The sequence below is a fragment of the Heptranchias perlo genome, unplaced genomic scaffold (genome assembly GCF_035084215.1).
Source record: "Heptranchias perlo isolate sHepPer1 unplaced genomic scaffold, sHepPer1.hap1 HAP1_SCAFFOLD_50, whole genome shotgun sequence".
In the NCBI taxonomy this organism is placed as follows: domain Eukaryota; kingdom Metazoa; phylum Chordata; class Chondrichthyes; order Hexanchiformes; family Hexanchidae; genus Heptranchias; species Heptranchias perlo.
This window is the reverse complement of record NW_027139516.1, coordinates 1658282-1679009: the sequence shown is the minus strand read 5'-3', so window position 1 is coordinate 1679009 and position 20728 is coordinate 1658282. Positions and strand designations below refer to the sequence as shown.

Sequence of the window (20728 nt, the reverse complement as noted above, 5' to 3'; positions counted from 1 at the left end):
ATCAATAAAAGCAATAAGCTGATCAAGGCCAGAAACATTCCAAGCTAGTAGATAAGAGTGGAGGATGAACAAGAAGGCATTCCAAACTGGGAGATAAGAATACATCCATCTGTTTCTGTCACTGTTGCCTGATCAGGCCCCTGTACTAACTGTGATTGGCCGGTAATTATGTAACCTTATATGGCCTACCAATGCCCCGCTGATGATTGGTGTGGACCCTTGCTGTTCAGGTGCCCACCTCCGCTGATAAATGTATAAATGTGTGAACTCCTGTATGTAACTTCGTCTTGCTCTGTTAGGATCGACAAGGCTCTGTCCGGAGTCAAAATCGATGCAATAGACCAAGCCCCGCGGCAAATAAAATTGTATTGATCTTTAAAGGCGTATTCGACTCAGTTTTTGCTGAACCAGACTGAGGGGAAAGAATCCAGTTCGTCAGACTCAGTCCATATCTTATATTACATTCTGTATAATACAAGGTGAGGTGGACTCAGTGCATACCTCATATTACATTGCGTACAATGCAAGGTGGGGTGGACTCACTCCATATCTTATATTACATTCTGTATAATACAAGGTGGTGTGGACTCAGTGCATATCTCATATTACATTCTGTACAATGCAAGGTGGGGTGGACTCAGTCCATATCTTATATTACATTCTGTATAATACAAGGTGGGGTGGACTCAGTACATATCTTATATTACATTGCGTGCAATGCAAGATGGGGTGGACTCAGTCCATATCTTATATTACATTCTGCACAATACCAGGTGGGGTGGACTCAGAGAGACGGAATATGACACAGAGGGGAATATTACACAGAGGGGAATATTACATAGAGGGGAATATTACATAGAGAGGGAATATTACAGAGATGGGATATTACACAGAGGGGAATATTACACAGAGAGAGAATATTACAGAGAGGGGGAATATTACACGGAGAGGGGGAGAGATTGAAAAGGGAGGGGGAAAGATTGAATAGGGAGGGGCGAGCTTCTAATTCAAACAAGAGAAAACAGTTGAGGGAAAAGCTGTTGACCTTTCGCTGAGAGCAACTGACAGAACAAAATTTGCAACAATGTCCAGAGCAGGTGTGTGCGGGGCCCAGGGACAGAAGAGAAAACAAACCCAGGGGAGGGTTGGATACTGCAGCAAACACTGAGCAGCTCAGACAGGCAGTGCGGCACCAGTTAGGAGCATTCAGAGGAAAGGCAGGGGAGAAACATGCTGCAGACTTGGATTAGGGAGAGATTCTGTGCAACTGGGGGAGTGTGGGAGAGAGGGGGGAGAGGGGGAGAGAGAGGGAGAGAGAGTGAGAGGGAGAGGGAGAGAGGGGGAGAGAGAGAGAGTGAGAGGGGGAGAGTGAGAGAGGGGGAGAGAAAGAGTGAGAGGGAGAGGGAGGGAGAGAGAGAGAGAGAGGGAGAGGGAGGGAGAGAGAGATAGATTGAGAGGTAGGGAGAGGGAGGGAGAGAGAGAGGAGGGAGAGGGAGGGAGTTCTGGGCTCTTGCTGTGCCTTTTTAATCCCTTGCGTTTGTATTTTAATCAATTCCCTCTCTCTCTCTCTCCTCAGGAATCTTTTTGATGAAATGCTGCAAGGAGATGATCCAGAAAGAGACATTTTGTGAGGAGGAGGAGGAGTGGGAGAAATCCTGGGCCAAGAATTGTTCTCTCCGCTGGGGACGGACTGACTGAGACCTTCACCGCAGCCTGGACCCGATGGGGGGCTCGTGAGTAATGTCTGGGTTACTCTGGGGTCACTGGGTGCACACTGGAATCACTGGGATATTCAGGGGATACTGGGGCGGGGGTCACTGGGACATTCAGGGGACACTGAGTGGGGGGGGGGGTCACGGGGACATTGTTGTGGTAGTTCTTGTTGTTGTGGTGGTGGTCTGAACATCAAGACCGCCACTCTGGCATCACTCTGGGCTGACTGGGTGCACCCTGGCATCATTCTGGGTTCACTGCCGGATCACCGGCGACACTCTGTTGGCTACTTGCCGCCATCTGAACAAGATGGCGGCAGCGGCGCAGCCGCCATTTTTCCAAAAGGTTGGCCGCGCTGTGCTCCATTTTGTCCAAGGTGTCCGTCCCCTAATATCACCCACAGTCATTTCTAGGCTGCAATCCTCAACCTGCCCTTTAACTGTCCTCGTCTCAGAAACTCACAATTCATATTATAACTGGGAAACTGCAGGAACAGAGTGAAACGGGTCTGCTTGTGTCCCTGGATTCAGTGCACACTGCGGAGACATCTGTCCAAATTATAAATGAATCACCAGGAGTGAACATGGTCAATATAGTTATATAAAAGCTGTTAATGAAGCCGTTTATTATTGTTGGATCAGTCCTGTATGAGAACAGATTTAAACTTTATTCCTGAGAGAGGTCTGATTAAGTAATATCGTGGACTTTGAGATGTTTGTGTTTTATTCACCACATTATTTACAGCGGAGTCAAAGCTGCAGATGCAATGTGTTTGTTAAACTGACTGTAACTAATAGCAATGGTCAGGGGTATAACCGTGTCATTGGAGACTTCTCCCCTGTATAAATCAGGGCTTGTTGGAATGGATCCTCTCAGAGTGCCTGCCGGAGCTGTGGTTTCCAGGCCAACAGAAGTCAGTGCTTCTCACAGGAATGGGATATCCAGTAATCTATCAGATTGAAGACATTTATTATCCTGTTCTTGCAGCAATTGGAGTTCCAGGTAAGCCATTATCCCAACTGTTAATGGTGTAAATCGGTGTTAACTCTGCTGCTGTAATGGCAAATTGTTTTTTGTCCCTGCATATTTTACACAGTCACTGTTCTGTTGTATTGGTTGAATGATGGAATGTGTTAAGTCTCTGCTCTTTCGGTATTGAGGCGCTGCATTATATCTGTCATGAATTTGTCTATCCAACACTGGCATTGTTACTGGATTATTCTCTGTACTGAATGTATTGGAATCAGGTGTCTGGGCTAAGAGTTGGTATCAGACTATCAGGAGCTGTTAAGGGTTTCTTGTTGTGGAACTAACCTGTCCTGGAATATGTTTTCATCAATGTGTTTTCAATGATTGATAATGAGACAGCTCACGGTCTCAGTGTTTACAAGGAGGCAGCGGAATGTCCTCCCTCCCCAATAACATGCTTCAATTCAACTGAGATTTCAATGTATTTATTGGTGATCACTGTTATGAAATATTATTTCATTATATGTGTATCTGACGCCGCTTCAGATGTCTGGTTACTGAACTGAGTTTTCTGCTGACTCTTTCACATCTCCTTCTCTGCTTCACTGTGGATGAATTCACTGACTGTCACTGGACTTTAATGTAAAATGAAATGTTTTGATGTTTTGTGGTCTCAATTTGCACCGTATCCGTTAGAATCAGGAGTCCTTCTATGTACCTGTAGGATATAAGTATGATGTTGGCGTTTTGTAAATTGATCAATCCCGCCATCTATCCCAATACCCTATAATTACTGGAGAAGGAATCTCAATTATTGTGAGATCTGCCTGGGAGAGGGATTCGATTCTGTTCATTCCATGATTTGTAGATGAAGTGAACAGTGTAGGTGAACAGGTGGAGACTTGGATGATCTGTAGAAATATTAAACTATCCCACAGAGGCTTCACTATTTAACAAACTAACATTGAGAATAGGATCGGTGAAACAAGGGGCTGGTGAACAGAATGCAGGCACAGGATGATAGGATTTAATCGAATATAAAAATGTACTTGAGAAAGAGAGTAGAGTGAGTGATGGAGAGGGCGACTGAGAGGGAAAGCGAGAGGCTGTGGTGTGAATAATTCATCAGAATGAACTGTTGAAAATTCCAGTGCAATTAAACATTGAAAATGTGATTTGAAGGTGTTATTATGATGTGGTCAGATTGGGTGAGTTTTTATTGTGGGACTCGCTCCTCGTGTTTATATCCCTGTCAGGTCCTCAGTCTGTTTTTGTGACTGTTCCTTGTTTTCCAACTTAACACTAAATATAATTAAAATTTGCTGAAAAAAATATAATCAGAAATGTCTTGATCGTAATGAATTGTTCGGATACAGCACGTTAAAGTTAAGTGAATTCAATAAACAACGAAGTTGATTTAATTAATACTTTTAAATTTAATTTCAAGTGAATTACAAAGTAAATTTATTGTACACATTTTATAACTACACAGGTTCCCTGACATCAATAACCACAGAAATGAACTATTGAATGTAATAGTTGGATTGTTTTAGTGGGACCGATAGATTAGATTTCCTCTCACACTCTGCTGCAGTCTCTCCCTGTGAATCCCAGACTCTCCTCTCACTGCATTGAACCCTCTGTCTCCTCATCCGTTCCTTCAATTTGTCCACTTTCCCAATCCATCTGCTGCTGACACCTCTCCAGCTCCTACATGTCATTTACCTGTCTCCCTCCCAATCTCTCTCACTGGCTCGGTCTCCAGCTGACTTTCCGGTTTCGTGCCAGCCACTGTCGGCTCACTTAACACAGAAAAATAAACCAGCTGCACCTCCCCCTGTCCCCTCACATTCCCCACCCTTCCCCCTCTTTCCCCGTCAGTCTGGAGCCCAAATCCGGCTTTAATCCGCTGGATTCCCGGTGTGTCAAACCCCTTCTCCCTTCCCCACCGGCACTGCGCCCTCACTCAGCCCTTCCAGTGGATCCGGTGCTCACTTTATTCACTTTCTGTATCCATCTCCCAATTCATTATTCATCCTTGTGTTTAAAAACATCTCTCTGCCCGAAAGCGCTGCCCAGGTCAATCAATCACTTTCCACCCTTCGATGCAACAACGAAACTGGAAATTTCACCCCAGATCCTCTCAAACTGCTGCTTTGGCACCAGGTCTGATCAGTAATTTCTCTGATTCCTTTTCTCTCTCTTACAGTTAACTTGGTGGCGATTGTGATCCTGTCCCGAGGAAAGTGCGGTCTCTCCAAATGTATCAGTGCCTACATGGTGGGAATGGCAGTGTCTGATCTCATGGTCGTTATCGCTGATCCAATATTGACGGTGATTAATGAGATATATCTCCCACTGTCATTCCTGGACATTACTCCCGTGTGTAGTTTTATTATCTTTTTGAGTAATGCAGCCACGGTTGTTTCTGTTTGGTTCACAGTCGCTTTCACCTTTGATCGATTTGTGGCCATTTGTTGTGTGAAGCTGAAAACTAAATATTGCACCGAGAGAACGGCGGCTGTGGTTCTGGGAACAGTGAGTGTGCTGGGCTGTTTGGAGAGTCTCCCCTGGTATTTTATATATAAACCTGACGATATAATTGATAATGTTCCCTGGTTTTGTGAGACTAAACCGAGTTTCCGTACTTCCCCCGCATGGGCCGCATTTGACATGTTTCACCTCATTTTAACCCCTTGTGTCCCGTTCTGTCTGATTTTGCTGTTTAATGTTCTGACGGTCAGGCGTATTTTAATGTCCAGTCGAGTCCGCAGGGGACTCCGGGGCCGCAGCAATGGAGAGAATCAGAGTGATCCAGAGATGGAGAACCGAAAGAAATCCATCATTTTACTCTTCAGTATATCGGGCAGTTTTATACTGTTGTGGCTGACATGGGTTGTCTTTTACTTTTATGTGCGATTTGCAGACATTCAGGATTATTACTCCGCCTCTGACCCTGTTTATATCACAGAACGCACAGCAAAGATGCTGCAGCTTCTCAGTTCCTGCACAAACACGTGTATTTATGTCCTGACCCAGACTAAATTCAGAGAGGAGCTGAAGAACGCGGTGAAATACCCACTCAATCTAATTGTTAAATTAGTGAAATCATAGAAAGAGCTGAAGGGTTTCAAGCACTAGAACTAAATCCCATTTCATACTCCGTCCCCGACACTTCCCAGGGGATGGAAAGTACATTTTATATTAACAGCAAAGAATCCTGAAATGATCTTAAATCTGATTCTGATATATTTTATTGACAATCTTTCCTATTGAGGCAGGATTTACTGTGCAGACGACACATGAATTGTTGCTCGAAATGGCGGCTCGAAAGAGCTCCGCTGGACTTCAACCAATCGGCCGCCGGGCAAAATTTGAAAAGCTGGTAATAAAAGTAGTTGCTGTGGGCGTGATCAGAATGGATGCAGTCCTCATAAATGGAAAAGGAGAGAGCGAGGGAGGGTGATGGAGAGAGAAAGAGAGATCATGATAGAGAGTTAGAGAAAGAGGGAGAAAGAGACAGAGATAGGGGGAGAGGAAGAGAGGGTGAGGGAGAGTGAGACAGGGGAGGGAGAGAGAGAGTGAGAGAGACAGCGGGATAAAGAAACAGAGATAAGGGGAAAAAGAGAGAGAAATTTAGACAGATGGGGAGAGTACACATGGACAAAAGAAATATAATGATTAAAAAAGCGCAGAAAATTTCAGACAGATTCACATGAAAGCGAGGGTGTGTATGTGTGTGTGTGTGAGAGAGAGAGAGAGAGACAGAGAGAGAGAGAAACAAAGAGGGAGAAAGACAGAGCTACTTGGAGAAGGAGAGAAATAAAGACAGTTTGTCAGAAAGGAGAGAAAAACAAAGAGAGAAAGAAAGAGTGAAAGAAATCATCGATGTATATAATGAGAGAGAGCAAGCAGACATGGATGGAACGACAGAGAGACACTGACAAAAAGTTACAAAGCGATGGAAGTAAAAGTGGAAAGAACAAGATAGAAAAACACACAGAAAATAAATAGAGACAAACGACATAAACAGAGAACAGATACAATGAAAGACGGACAAACACATAATGAGATAGGAGGATAGAGAGAGGAGTGAGAATAGAACACAGAAAGCATTAAATAACCAAACAAACTGTGTAATCAGCCTGGAGTGTGTGAGAGTGCTGACCAGCAGAACAGCAGCAGATGAAGCAGGTCAGACAGTTCATGTTTGTTCTGTGGTAACACTATTGTGGATTTAAATTTGACATTTATAAGGGTGATGCCTGGAGGCTGCACAATAAAGTCACTCAGTCTTGTGTACCTGACCCTGACCATTACTGACTGCAGGAGTTTCCCAGCTGCTCTGTGTTGTAAACATTCATCCGATAAACGAAAGCCTGAGGAAAAGGACTGTTAAAAGGTGGAAGGGTTGTTAAAATGTTTGATAATGACACATTGTAAAAGATCACACAGCAGAGGATAGATCACCATAGCAACAAGAACGATTCCAGAGGGCTAGAGGTGGTTTGAAAATCTGCCGAATTAACTTGGTTACGTTGTGGACACTGAGTGAAAACAAGTGAAGTGTCAGTCAATCGTGGGTTGTATTTGTAGGAACCTTTTGTTGATAAGCCATCGTCCCAGAGATGTGATTCTCTGTTGAAAAGGTCTTTAAAAGCTGGGCAGAAGTTGAGTGGGGAGAGACACAGATCCACCACTCGGGCTCCAACCTCACCTTTCGCTTCCTGTCAGCACCACCTCACCTCGAATTTTCCTGACTGCTCGCTACCTCCCAGCTTGATGCCTCGATGCTGGTTTACCGATTGCCTGTGAATCAAATGACCTGGATACAAGAGAAAGCCATGCTACACTGCAACATTATCCATCAAAATACCTGGAGACTTGCTCCAAGTTTGAGCCAACCACGAGGATATAAATTTCGTTACGGACTTCGCCTCAGATCGAAATTGGATTTCCAAATGGTTACGTGTTTTGGGAATTCAGAATGTGTTGTTTTATTGGTGTTAAAGCAATTTTAAGTGGGGCATAAACCCAAGATGTCGTTTAAATTATAATCTCAATTTTTATCGTGTATTAATATTAATAATTTGTTGTTTTCTTCATAAAACCATGGTTTGTGCCTGAAGTTTCTTTAGGATAAAGAGCCCGTTATTTAAATATACAACTAAACCTTGTGGAGATAAACATCATTGCCCCAAATTAAAGTGTAAAATCACTTTGCACCTTTTTATTCCTCCATCTGTACCGTGTGTAACTTTCCCAGTGAGCTGCTGGGATTCTGTAATAAATCACAATGTATCTTACCCCTTCTGCTGTGTCACTAAGGTGCTCTGTTACTGTTACAAATACTGTTATTGTTTCAGGTTAAAGAAAAATATGAATAATGGAGAAATAAACCAAATCCCAGATCAGAACGACATTCAGATTGAGTCCAATTTTACTCTGATTTATTTAGTAGAAGCGAGAATTGCAAACTCTATTCAAAACGGCTCATTTGACCTTTCCTCCGAATGTCTGGTCTCTCCTTCTCTGTAAGAATTAAGTCCAAATAATAAAATGCTAATCCATTTTTTTGCAGAAGTTCACATTTTGGTCTTTGATTTCCTCACTGCTCCGCTGTCTTTTGTTAAACACCAGCTAGTGCCAGTCTCACTCAGTTTGTATATTTAACTATAGTGCAACAGGGATTTAACAGTAACACCAAATGAACCCTCTCCGTCTCTCTCACCAAAACAAGCTCCACCTTGCCCCTCAGTGAGGTGGCTGCCTTATTGGCGGCCATTATGTTTCAGGATCAGGACGGCCATTTTGTTTAAGCTTCATTGCGGCCAATTTGTTCAAGATCACCATATTGCCCCCATTAAGTTCGGCAACTTGCGTCTCAGTTAAATGGCAGCCTTGCCCCTCAGTAAGATGGCTGCCTCACTGGTGTCCATTTTGTTTCAGTTTCATGGCATTGAAGTTGTTGTTTATAGATTCATGGTCTCATGGTGACTGTGGCAGAAGACGAGGCCATTCGGCCCACTGTGCGTGTGCCGACTCTTCAAAAGGACTGTCGACCAATTTTCCCCTCTGCTCTTTCCCCACATCCTTTATGGAGGCTTTATAATAGTAGTTGTATGATGGAAATATATGTGCATGTATCGATGCAAATTGATGTTGTAGTCGTTGCTCTAATATATAAATACAAGTTGTTGTCGATAAAGATTGTCTCTCAATCTTTTACTCTTTAGATTCTTCTCCTTTATAAACTGGGCTTTGTTTCTGTGTAAATGAATGTTGCTGAGAGATTGTCCTTGTAACTCAGTGAGGGATCATGCTGTGTATTCGGTTTTTAATAAAAGTTTTTTGCTTTCGCTGTTTTAAACGTCATGAATTTGTTTGAACTCTTTGGCTAATTGGAAAAATCAACAAACTGTAAGTTGACCACAAACTACAGGCTTTGTGTCCACTGCTAATTTAAACAAGAGTAAAGAGCAAAGGGAAAGTTCGTTCACCTTTGCAAACTGCAACATAAAGGGTCAAGTAGCAAAAAATGCCCGGGATTTTTGTCCCCTGCTCCAGGAACAGAAGAGAAAATGAGCACAGCGGCAAATTGGACCCTGCAGCAAACGCTAACCAGGACAGGCAGACAGACCAGCACCTTTAAGGGGAGGGGCGGGGGATGGTGAGTGAGGGAGTGAGGGAACGAGTGGTAAAGCAGGAGAGAACACGCAGCAAACTTGTATTAGAGAGAGAGAGAAGCAACATGTGCTCTCCAGTCTGCCCTGAATGTCATTCTCTCTCTCTCTCTCTCTCTCCCAACTTTTCTCACTTTTCTTTAGATTCTCTGCTTTGTAACTGGGGATTTTGTTTGTCAGTGGTGTTTGCTGAGAGATTGCCTGCCTGTGTAATGGGATGAGTGAATGACTGAGTGTGAATGTGTTTGAGTGAGTGAGTGTGAGGGAGCTCTGGGTTCTTGCTGTGCCTTTTTAATCGCTTGCTTTGTTTACAATCAATTCCTTTTCACAATCTCTCCCTCCAGAGGAATTTGTTTGTGGAATTGCTGTAACATAAAGATGTGGAATGAGAATGTTTGGGAGGAGGAGTATTCCTTGTACAAGAAGCTTTCTCTCCTCAGGGGACTGACCGAGGCCTTCACCAGAGGGTGCACGCAATGGGGCTCACGTGAATTTTGTCTGGGTCACTATGGGATCAATGGATCACGGTGGGATCACTGGGAACACTGTGGGATCACGGGCTGCTGGTGGATCACTGGGACACTGCAGGCTCACTGGTACATTGTGGGATCACTGGGACACTGTGGGATCAGTGGGACAATGTGTGATCATTGGGTTGCAGTGGTATCACTGGGACACTGCAGGTTCACTGGGACATTGTGGGATCATTGGGTTACGGTGGGATCACTGGGACACTGCAGGTTCACTGGGACACTGCAGGTTCACTGTGACATTGTGGGATCACTGGGGACACTGTGGGACCAGTGGGACACTGTGGGATCATTGGGTTGTATTGGGATCACTGGGAACCTGCAGTTTCACTGGGACATTGTGGGATCATTGGGTTACTGTGGGACCACTGGGACACTGTGGGATCATTGGGTTACTGTGAGATCACTGGGACACTGGCGGCCATTTTGTTTAAGATGGCCGCCTTACTGGCCGCCATTTAGTTTCAGCTTCATGGTATTAAAGGAGAAATTTCTTTACGCATTCTATGCAATATATAAATATTATAACGCACGTTATTTTATATACACAAGTTGTTGAATACAAATAAAGTCTCTCAAACTTTTACACAAAATGCAGTTTGGATACTGGGACCTCTGGGTGCACCGTGAAATCATTGGGTGCGCTTTGGGAACACTGGGTGCACTGTGGGATCATTGGGATCATTTTGAGAGCACTGGGACACTTTGGGATTCCTGGGGCACTTTGGATCACTGGGTCACTTTGGATCACTGGGTGCACTGTAGGATCAGTGGGTCACTCTGCGATCACTGTGGGATCACTGGGTGCACTGTGGATCACTGGGACACTGTGCATGACTGGGGAACTATCCTGATTGCGGATATTCCCGTGATTAAACAGGAATAAAGTACAATAGGCTCAGGAAAACCCGAGCCTTTCCAGCAGCATTTATCTCACCAAGCACTGGAGTGAGGGAAACTTTCTCCGGGGGTGTCTCAGCGTGGAAATTGTGACCAGTGAAGAAGGTATTTGGTGGTCAGGATTGCCGAGTACTTTAAGGCACTGCGTTTCGGTCGCTTTCTCCTCGCGAGGTGTGGGTTCGAATCCCAATTCTAACATTGGTTATTTTGACTTCTGTTTCATTTTTACCTTGAGCTGCAGTTGATTTTTCGGCCCAGTTGATTTGCTCTTCCCGCAATAACCAACCCGGTCTCCATCCACGGCACGTTTTGACGCCCACCGGCTCATCCTTAAACCGAGCTGTAAACGAAAATATGCTGGAAACACAAGGCGGTCATTCAACAACTGTGGAGCTGGCCACAGTCACAGAATCAGAATGGCGACTTCCTGAGCGGGGGAGGCCGGTTCATGTGGAAAAGGATCCGGACGAGAATGATCTGATTCATAAGGTTAGGGGAGGGAAATTAGGGAGCTCCTTCGGAACGTTAATGACTTGAAAATGAAGTCTTTTTCCCGTGTAACTTGTGTGGTTTTAATGAATGAAATGTTTGTAAAAAGGCATCCGTGGAAAAGGATTGAGAGCTTTTTCGGACGAGAGGGGAAATGAGGAGATTTCTTTTCACACAGAGGGTTGTTACTATCTGGTAGCCACACCCTGAACGGGTGGTGGAAGCAGCTTTCATAGGAACTTTCAAAAGCCAATTGGACAGGTGCTTGAAGAGGTTTGATTAGCAAGGTTAAAGGGAAAAGGCTGGGTTTTTTGGATGAAACTGGACAGCTCTTTCAAAGAGCAGAAATGGCGGCACGGCCGAATGGCCTCCTTCTGTGCTGTAATATTCTATGATTCAATTCCATTATTTTAGTGTGGGACAGGAGAGATGTTGTTTAAAGAGAAGTAAAACTGTCCCAATCAGAGCAGAGAGAGGTGACTGGTCAGTTCCCCTGTCCAGCAAAAGTCACCAGCGGTTTTTTGTGGGGTGGTGGTTATCAGTTCGCTTTATACGCGAACGGCCCTGCTTTCGATTCTGGGCGGACAATTTATGTTGCAATTGCTGTTTACATTCTATATTAATGACTGAGATGAGGGGACCGAGTGTAATGTATCCAAGTTTGCTGATGGTACAAAGGTAGGTGGGAATGTAAGCCGTGAGGAGGACGCAAAGGGAGGTGGACAGGTTAAGTGATTGGGTAAGAAGGTGGCAATTGGAGTATAAGGTGGGAAAATGTGAAATTGTCCACTTTGGTAGGAAGAATAGAAAAGCAGAATATTTTTTAAAAGGTGAGAGTCCAATAAATGTTGATATTCAGAGGGAGTTGGGTGCACTTGTAAACAAATCACAGAAAGTTGACATGCAGGTACAGCAAGCAATTCGGAAGAAAAATGGTATGTTTGCCTTTTTGCAAGGAGGTTGGAGTATAAGAGTAAGGAAATCTTGATGCAATTAAATAGGGCTTTGGTAAGAACACCCCATGACGACTTCGATGTAGTCTACACAGATTTTAGCAAGGTTTTAGACAAGGTCCCATTTGACAGACTGGTCAAAAAAGATGTCATTGCACTAGAGAGGGTACAGAGGAGATTTACGCGGAGGTTGCCAGGGCTGGAGATTTTTGGCTGTGAGGAAAGATTGGAGAGGCTGGGGTTGTTTTCTTTGGAACAGAGGAATCTGAGGAGTGATTTAATTGAGGTGTACAAAATTATGAAGGGCCTAGATAGAGTGGATGGGAAGGACCTATTTACCATAGCAGGGAGGTCAATAACCAGGGGGCATAGATTTAAAGTGATTGGTAGAAGGATTAGAGGGGAGCTGAGGAGAATTTTTTTCACCCAGAGGATGGTAGGTGTCTGGAACTCACTGCTGAATGGGTGGTCGAGGCAGAATCCCTCGTTACATTTAAAAAAGACTTGGATTTGCACCTGAAGTGGTGTAACCTGCAAAGCAAAGGAGCGATTGCTGGAAAGTGGGATAAAGCTGGTTGGCTCATTTTCGGCCGGCGCGGACGCGATGGACCGAATGGCCTCCTTCTGTGCCGTCAATTTGCGATGATTCTGCAAAAGTGGCTAGTGTTTTTTGTAACATCGAATTCCCTGACCGGGAATCGAACCCGGGCCGCAGCCAAGAGAGCGCCGAATCCGAGCCACTGGACCACCAGGGAAGGGGTGGAAAATTTCTAAATATATCTGGGAGTGTTTGTATTAGGTACAAATAATATTTCTGGTTTAGTGACTCTGTTCGTTGCAAATGTATTTACATGAATCTATTATTTATTTATTTATTGGGGTGTATATATTGTAAATCTACTTCTGGCGCTGATAAGAGTCCATATAATTCCGCAATTAATCTTCCATTTGCGTTTTCACAATGACAGGTCTGTCTCACTGGTTCCCCAGTGTCAGGGAGGGAAGTGTCTGATGCCCTCTTTTATTTGATGTTACAAACAGAAGACAAACACTCGTATTCGTTCAAAATCAACCTGAAGGTGGACAGACACACAGAGATAAACACAGCCAATGATATGGTCGTTATGTTGGGATTGCTGCACATGCATACCCAGTGGCGAGTTTACTGCATGATAGACAAGAGCGGCTGAGTTTTTCTGGCCTGGTTAGCTCAGTCGATAGAGTGTGAGACTCTCAATCTTCGGGGCGTGGGCTCAAGTCTTATGTTGGGCGTATTCTGATTTAAACTTTTTATGTTGCTTTCAGGGGTGAACCCAAGCTCTGACTCCCCCCGACATCCCGTGCAGTGTCACCGCGCACATTGTGGCCGCGCCCGGGCTGATTTCTCTCTCTCTCACCCGGGACCGCTGAGTCTGCTGTACCGTGATCACCAACTCACCCAGTTTGTGAATTTAAACCGGAACAGGTGTCTCGCAAAGGGCAAGAGAAGCAGGGAAGGCTGCAACCTCTGACAAAATCTCATTCCCATTAAAGGTTTGTGAAACTGAATCCCAAACACTTTCTACAACTTTTAAAAGTTTTGACATTCACTGCACAGGACGCGGCACCGAGAGACTCGTCTCTGACACTCACAGTGATGCGTTGGAGTGTTTTCACTCGTAAAACAGCTTTTGTGATATTGTGATATTGTCTTTGACTCCCTCACCAGCGGAAAGGGTTTGCCTATCTCCCTTTCAAAATCCTAAAAAGCCTTCCATATTCCAGGGAAGACAATATGTAACCGCTCCTCATAATTTAACCCTTCGAGCCCTGCTAACATTCTGGTAAATCGGGGCCGCGCTCCTTCCAAGGCCAATATACCCTTTTGGAGGAAAAGGGAATAACATTTAAAATGAGCGTCACTGAGGATCAGTTTTCTGTCGCTCAGAGTTATCTGCTTAATGAAGTAAAAGATGCAGCTTACAAAGAACAAGGGAGCAGCCACTGTCTCCTTTTTTGGCAGGAGAAGAAAATCAACCTGGATGTTTATGGAGACCAAGTTCCAACATAATGTTTCCGCCCGGGATCAAACCAGCAACTTTTCGCGTGTAAAGCAAATGTGAGAACCACGACACTACAGAAACCGATGGTATCTTGTTCAACGCAATGGGCAACTGAATGGTGTCCTCTCTCTGCTCGTACTTGGAATGTGTTCTTTCAAGTATAGCAAGAGATTCAGACAGTGGCTGCTCCACCTTTTCTTTAAAAACTCTCAGGGTAGTGGGTTTGAGCCTCACATTGGGCGAGTACCGTTTTAAACTTTTATGCTGCTTCCACCGGTGAGCCCCAGCTCTGACACTTCCCCCACCCCCCTCCATCTCACCGCGCACGATGGGGCCACGCCCGGGCTGAATCTCTCCAATCAGGTTTCCGCCCCAGTTGCAGCATGAAATGGTCCTTATCAAAGTCACAAATGATACTCCATGTGACTACCACCATGATAAACTATCCCTCCTCATCCTTCTCAAATACAATATCTCACCGTGCTGTTACGCTGTTAGACGAGTTTCCTCTCTCTGCTCTTATTTGCAATGTGTTGCTTTTCCGACTGATAACACTTAGTATCATTGCATTCTGTGAGTCCATGAGAGGAGATCATTCGGCCCATCGTGCTGTGCTGGGTCAAACACACGTATTCGTTCAAAATTCGTTCAGAGATGGATTGAGTGCCTTGTTGTCAGAAAATTGCCTGAACCCCCACAGTCTGCAGCTTTCCACCTCGCTATCAACCACATGGCCGATTTTTGTGTCACCCGCAAATTTCTTAATCATGTCCCCTAAGTTTCGGTCCAAATCGTTAATGTAGAGCATAAAAAGCAAAGGACCAAGTACCGAGCCCTGCGGCACCCCACTGGAAACAGCCTTCCAGCCACAAAAACACCCGTCGACCATTACACTTTCCTTCCTGCCACTGAGCTAATTTTGGATCCAACAAGCCACATTCCCTTGGATCCCATGGTCCTTTCCTTTTTGGACCAATCTGCCATGTGGGAATTTTTCAAAAGCTTTGCTAAAATCCATGTAGACGACATCAATTGCGCTGCCCTCATCGATCCTTCTTATCACCTCCTCGAAAAATTCAATCAGGTTAGTCAGACACAACTTCCCCTTAACAAATCCATGCTGACTGTCCTTGATTCGTCCGTGCCTTTCGAAGTGACAGTTCATCCTGTCCCTCAGAATTGATTCCAATAATTTGAAATGGAGTCTTTCTCCTGCTTGCTGCAATAACAGATAAGGTGATTCAAGGAAGCAAGCCCGGCTAGCTCAGTCGGTAGAGCATGAGACTCTTAATCTCAGGGTCGTGGGTTCGAGTCCCACGTTGGGCGAGTATCATTTTAAACTTTTATGTTGCGTTCACTGGCCAACGGTGCAGAATTGATGCAGAATGGAACATTAAATTTGTAGTCAGGATGGCCGAGCGGTCAAAGGCGCTGCGTTCAGGTCGCAGTCTCTTCTGGAGGCGTGGGTTCGAATCCCACTTCTGACAATCCTTATTTTTACGAAGACGTGAAAATATTTTATTTGTGGATTGGGATGCAGCTGATTTTTCGACCAAGTTGATTTACTCCTCCCACAAAAGCAACTGGCTTTCTGATGGAATTGTGACTTGAGAAGTTTCAAACGGTGAAATGTTTGACATATTAATGACCTGGACAAAGAAATAGAACAACAGTGGGAAACATTTAAAACGGTGATCAATAGAGTCCAGGAGAAATATATCCCACTAAAAAGCAAGAACAAACCAGCCAGAAATGACACACCAGGGAAGAATAAAGAAACAAGGGCAAAATTGAAACTGAAGAAAAAGGCACACACTAGACAATAAAGGAGAGAGGGGAATGTGAAAAGACTGGGAAAGAAGTCTAAAGAACTATTAGAAAGGCAAAAAGGAATATCAAAAAAAGAAAAGTATTCTGGACACATCAACAGCCAAAGAAAATTTCGGATAGGAATAGGGCCACTAAGGGATACACACGACAAACTCACAGGAAATGACAGCGAAATGGCAGAAATATTAAATAATCACTTTGCTTCAGTCTTTACCAGCGAGACGAGTATTGTGGGCGTGACAGTAGAAGAAGAGATCAAAAAGATATGTAAAGACATTTAAGATCGAAAGGGGGAGATAATTGATCAACTAATCAATCTTGGAGAGGAAATTTCCAGTTAGGAGCCTAACCAGAGTTTCAAACCGCTCAGCCACACTAATTTCCGTATTACTGTTCAGGAGCTTATTTCACATGGACACGATTACTGCGCTCCATTTAGGGAGGCTACGTGAAAGGCGGAAATTGATCTATTAATAGAATCATAGAATAAGATAGCGCCATTCGGCCCATCGTGCCTGTGTCAGCTCTCTGAAAGAGCTGTCCAGTTAGTCCCACTCGCCTGCTGTTTCCCCATAGCCCTGAAAATGTTTCCATCCAAGCGTTTATCCAATTCCCTTTTGAAAACTGTGAGTTAAGAAAAACAATATTGAAAGGGGTGCTGGGGCCTCTGCAGTGTCGATGTGGAGTGTGTGATGATTGAAGTTATCAAGATGGTTGCTTTACACATGGTATGTTGTGCAATCATCCTGAAATATCTTCAATATCCAATACAAATTGAATTGCAAACCTGACGGACCAACACTGGAAAACAAATCACGAGTGAACGCAAATCATCTGGGACCCGTTTTTAGCCTCACGGCACTTTAAATAAAGTGAAATAACTTTGCATTGAAAGGATTTGGAACTTGCGTCTGTGCCTTTATCTGTTCCATTTCTTAAAGTTGCTGGCGTCTGATGATGGACACGCCTCTGCTCCCTCCATTGCACAAGAAATGAGATGTTTGACGTTGACGGGACCTGTTGGTTATGAGCTCATCCTTTACATTGAGTGGGTTCGCGTCCTTTAAACGGCGTCAACTTTTGCCCAGCGGTGAACTTCGCAGCAAACAAGTTCATCACCGTCTCACCGCGGGCACTGACTGACACGTTTATCGTTATTTCTTTCAGACCGAAATAAATAGGAACCGTGATTTTAAATTTGCACTAAGTGATTTTTAGGTCGTCGCCTTTAAATGTTTCAAAGGCGAATCCGAATTTATGATAGTCTGGCCATTTCACCAGCCGTGTTGAAAACAGAACATGTCTCTAACTTTCGCGTCTTTTTTCGAAAGGCAAAAAACATATTTCCCATGACCTCTGAAGGATGGGCAAGTACATTTCAGAAATCAGAAGCAAGTTAACCAGCCTTTTAATCCGGAGTCAGACCTTTGCGCCACGCACTCTGAAGATAGGATCCTGGATGTTATTATATTTTTGAATGTTTCTTAAACACCGTTTCATATCTTGGTTGAATGGATGAGTCTTATCAAATCTCCGCCAGGTCCCACCGGGTGTGAGACAGTATTGGAAGCAGCCTTCACCCCCAATATCACGCTGGCTTTCATCGCCTGCTCTCAGCGGACTGCATTGACAGGGCTGGGAGATATGGACTTTGTTCACATTTAATGAGCAATGTGAATCGTTAAACATTTAATCATTTTTAATGGGGACAAGGTTTCAAAATATTTCCGCCCGGTTTCGAACCGGGGAATTTTCGCGTGTTAGGCGAACGTGATAACCACTACACTACGGAAACCTGATATCCGCAACCTCGTGTTAGGGATATAACCCCTCAGCCAAACTAATTTCCGTATTACTGTCCAGGAGCTCATTTCACAGGGATACATTTACTGCGCTGTATTTCGGAAGGCTGCAGAGAAGGATCGGTGGCGATGGTCAGGCAGGGAATCCCAGAGCATCGCGCCGACACAAACATTTCACTGTTTTATTTTCATGTGCCTGATATCCGACCGCAGTGTAAATTATGGCGAATCAGGCATGCTCAGATGACATTGTTCACAGAGTGTTTTATTGCAGCCAAATCACACATTAGAAAACTTGAAATGAGATGAAGAGATCGCAGCCATTTAAAGTGCTCCCAGTTACTGCAGATCAGGAATCGAAACTTGGCACCGGCTTCAGGGCCATCAGAATGAGGCAATGAATCCGAAAGTGGGAAGAAAAAGGTGCAATTTCCGTCCCTGGGTGGGCTCGAACCACCAACCTTTCGGTTAACAGCCGAACGCGCTAACCGATTGCGCCACAGAGACCGTCTGTTTTTTTTTTCTTGCAAGATACACTAAAGCAGCGTGTCACCTACCCAAAGTTACATGTTGCAGCCACAGAAATGCAATTGTCCACTATCAGTGTTACTTTTCCAGAAATAAAGGATGGGACATTGTTTGTGGAAATATGGGAACGGTCTGGTCTCGCTCACAGCGTCGATATCACCGCCAACCAGCTCTCCTGCAACCGGCGTGCCCACCGGTGCTTTGTCTGTTCGTTAGTTGCACTGTGGGAGAATCTTCACCACACTGACTGCAGCGGTTTCAAAAGCCGGCTCACCACCACCTTCTCAAGGGCTTTTTGGGATGGGCAATAAATGCCGGCCTCGCCAGCGACGCCCACATCCCATGAACGAATAAAAAAAATATTCTGAGCGTCCTGATGCTGATGTCAGGATTTGATGCCTGATCTGCAGTAACTGGGAGCGGTTTAAATGGCTCCGACCTCTTAATTTCACTCATAACATCAGAGTAACTGTTCCAGGGGGACATGCCGACTCAACTGCGTCTTGGCCGCCTGTCTGGACAGTCCTTTATTCGTCTCCAATTCCGTTTCCCAAAGCGTATCTGCAGATTCACAAAGCTGTTTGTCATTTCGGTTCCTTTCGATTTGTCCAGCTCCCGACTGGCAATAATTTTCAAACCTGGTTGCAAACCTCCGCCTTGCATCGTGTCCAGGGATGGGTTATGTGGAGAGACTGGAGAAGCTGGGATTGTTCTCCTCGGAGCAAAAAAAGGTTAAGGGGAAATTTAATAGAGGTGTTCAAATTATTTTGATAGAATGGATGGGGAGAAGCTCTTTCCATTGGCAGGAGGGTCGATAAACAGAGGACACAACTTGTATTTACATAGCGCCTTTAACGTAGTAAAACGTCACAAGGTGCTTCACAGGAACGTTATTAAACAAAACTTGACACGAAGCCACACAAGGAGATATTGGGACAGGTAACCAAAAGCTTGGTCGAAGAGTTAGGTTTTAAGGTATGTGTTAAAGGAGAGAGAGGCGGAGAGGTTGAGGGAGGGAATTCCAGAGCTTCGGGTCGAGGCAGCTGAAGGCACAGCCTCCAATGGTGGAGCAATTAAAATCGGGGATGCGCAAGAGGCCAGAATTGGAAGAGCACAGAGATTTGTTTTATTCGTTCATGGGATGTGGGCGTCGCTGGCGAGGCCAGCATTTATTGCCCATCCCTAATTGCCCTTGAGAAGGTGGTGGTGAGCCGCCTTCTTGAACCGCTGCAGTCCGTGTGGTGAAAGTTCTCCCACAGTGCTGCTCGGTAGGGAGTTGCAGGATTTTGACCCAGCGACGATGAAAGAACGGTCGATATATGTTTGATGCAGTGTTCCCTAGTGATTGGGAATAGTTCATTGCACAAAAATAATGCATGTCTGTGAGACACTTAATGTTTTTTGTAAATCACCATTAATACGTTCTGTTGCACACCGAAGGAAATGCTAACTTGTTTACCAAGTGACAATTAAAACGTTAATAAACCTTTGTGCTTTGCATGCTATGAACTTTTATCCCTTCCCATTTTACATACTGTATTTTAGGAGTCTGCTTAAAAATGTTTAGTGCTTATTACACCAAGAATCTGGTGCAGCTGTTGTTAAATTTAAAAGGTTTGTAGCCCCTTCCACGCTTGAAGAAACTCGACCCTGGAGGTTTATGGGGAGCAAGTCCCAACAAAATGTTTCCCACCGAGATCAAATCGGGGACTTTCTGCGTGTAACTGGTGAACATGATAACCGCTACACTACGGAAACGACAAACTTTTCGGTCTCAGGTCTGAAGGAAGTGTCTCGGGAAAACATGAACCGTTGACTCTCTTTGCACTGACTCTTTTCACGAATATTTCATCGATCGAAACGATACAAGTCACAGGGAAAAAATGTCAAAGTCATTAAACTCCCGAATTAGCCCCAAAATCTATCAATCTCAGTTTTGAAATTGTCAATTGACCCCCAGCCTCAACAGCTTTTTGGGGGAGAGAGTTCCAGATTTCCACTCCCCTTTGTGTGATGAAATTCTTCCTGATATCACTCCTGAACGGCCCAGCTCGAATTTTAAGGTTACGCCCCATTGTTCTGGACTCTCCCCACCAGAGGAAATAGTCTCTGTCTGCCCTGTCAAATGTTTAATCATCTTAAACACCTCAATTAGATCACCCCTTAATATTCTAAACTCAAGGGAATGCAAGTCTCGTCCATGCAACCTGTCCTCATAATTGCTTATCAACGATAGCCACCAAAAAGGGTTTCACGATGGCTGGCTCTGGAGTGGATTGGTTGTTAGTA

General features: G+C 44.5%; 4 non-coding genes across 4 annotated transcripts; 2 read left to right on the top strand and 2 right to left on the bottom strand.

Annotated features, from left to right (window-relative positions):
* Positions 1-15532: 15532 nt before the first annotated feature.
* trnak-cuu (transfer RNA lysine (anticodon CUU)) lies at positions 15533-15605 on the top strand. Its single transcript has one exon. It is a non-coding gene; the product is annotated as a tRNA-Lys (tRNA).
* A 78-nt stretch (positions 15606-15683) lies between these two features.
* Positions 15684-15766, top strand: trnal-cag (transfer RNA leucine (anticodon CAG)). Its single transcript has one exon. It is a non-coding gene; the product is annotated as a tRNA-Leu (tRNA).
* A 2065-nt stretch (positions 15767-17831) lies between these two features.
* trnav-aac (transfer RNA valine (anticodon AAC)) lies at positions 17832-17904 on the bottom strand. The gene has a single exon. It is a non-coding gene; the product is annotated as a tRNA-Val (tRNA).
* A 440-nt stretch (positions 17905-18344) lies between these two features.
* Positions 18345-18418, bottom strand: trnan-guu (transfer RNA asparagine (anticodon GUU)). The gene has a single exon. It is a non-coding gene; the product is annotated as a tRNA-Asn (tRNA).
* Positions 18419-20728: the final 2310 nt, after the last annotated feature.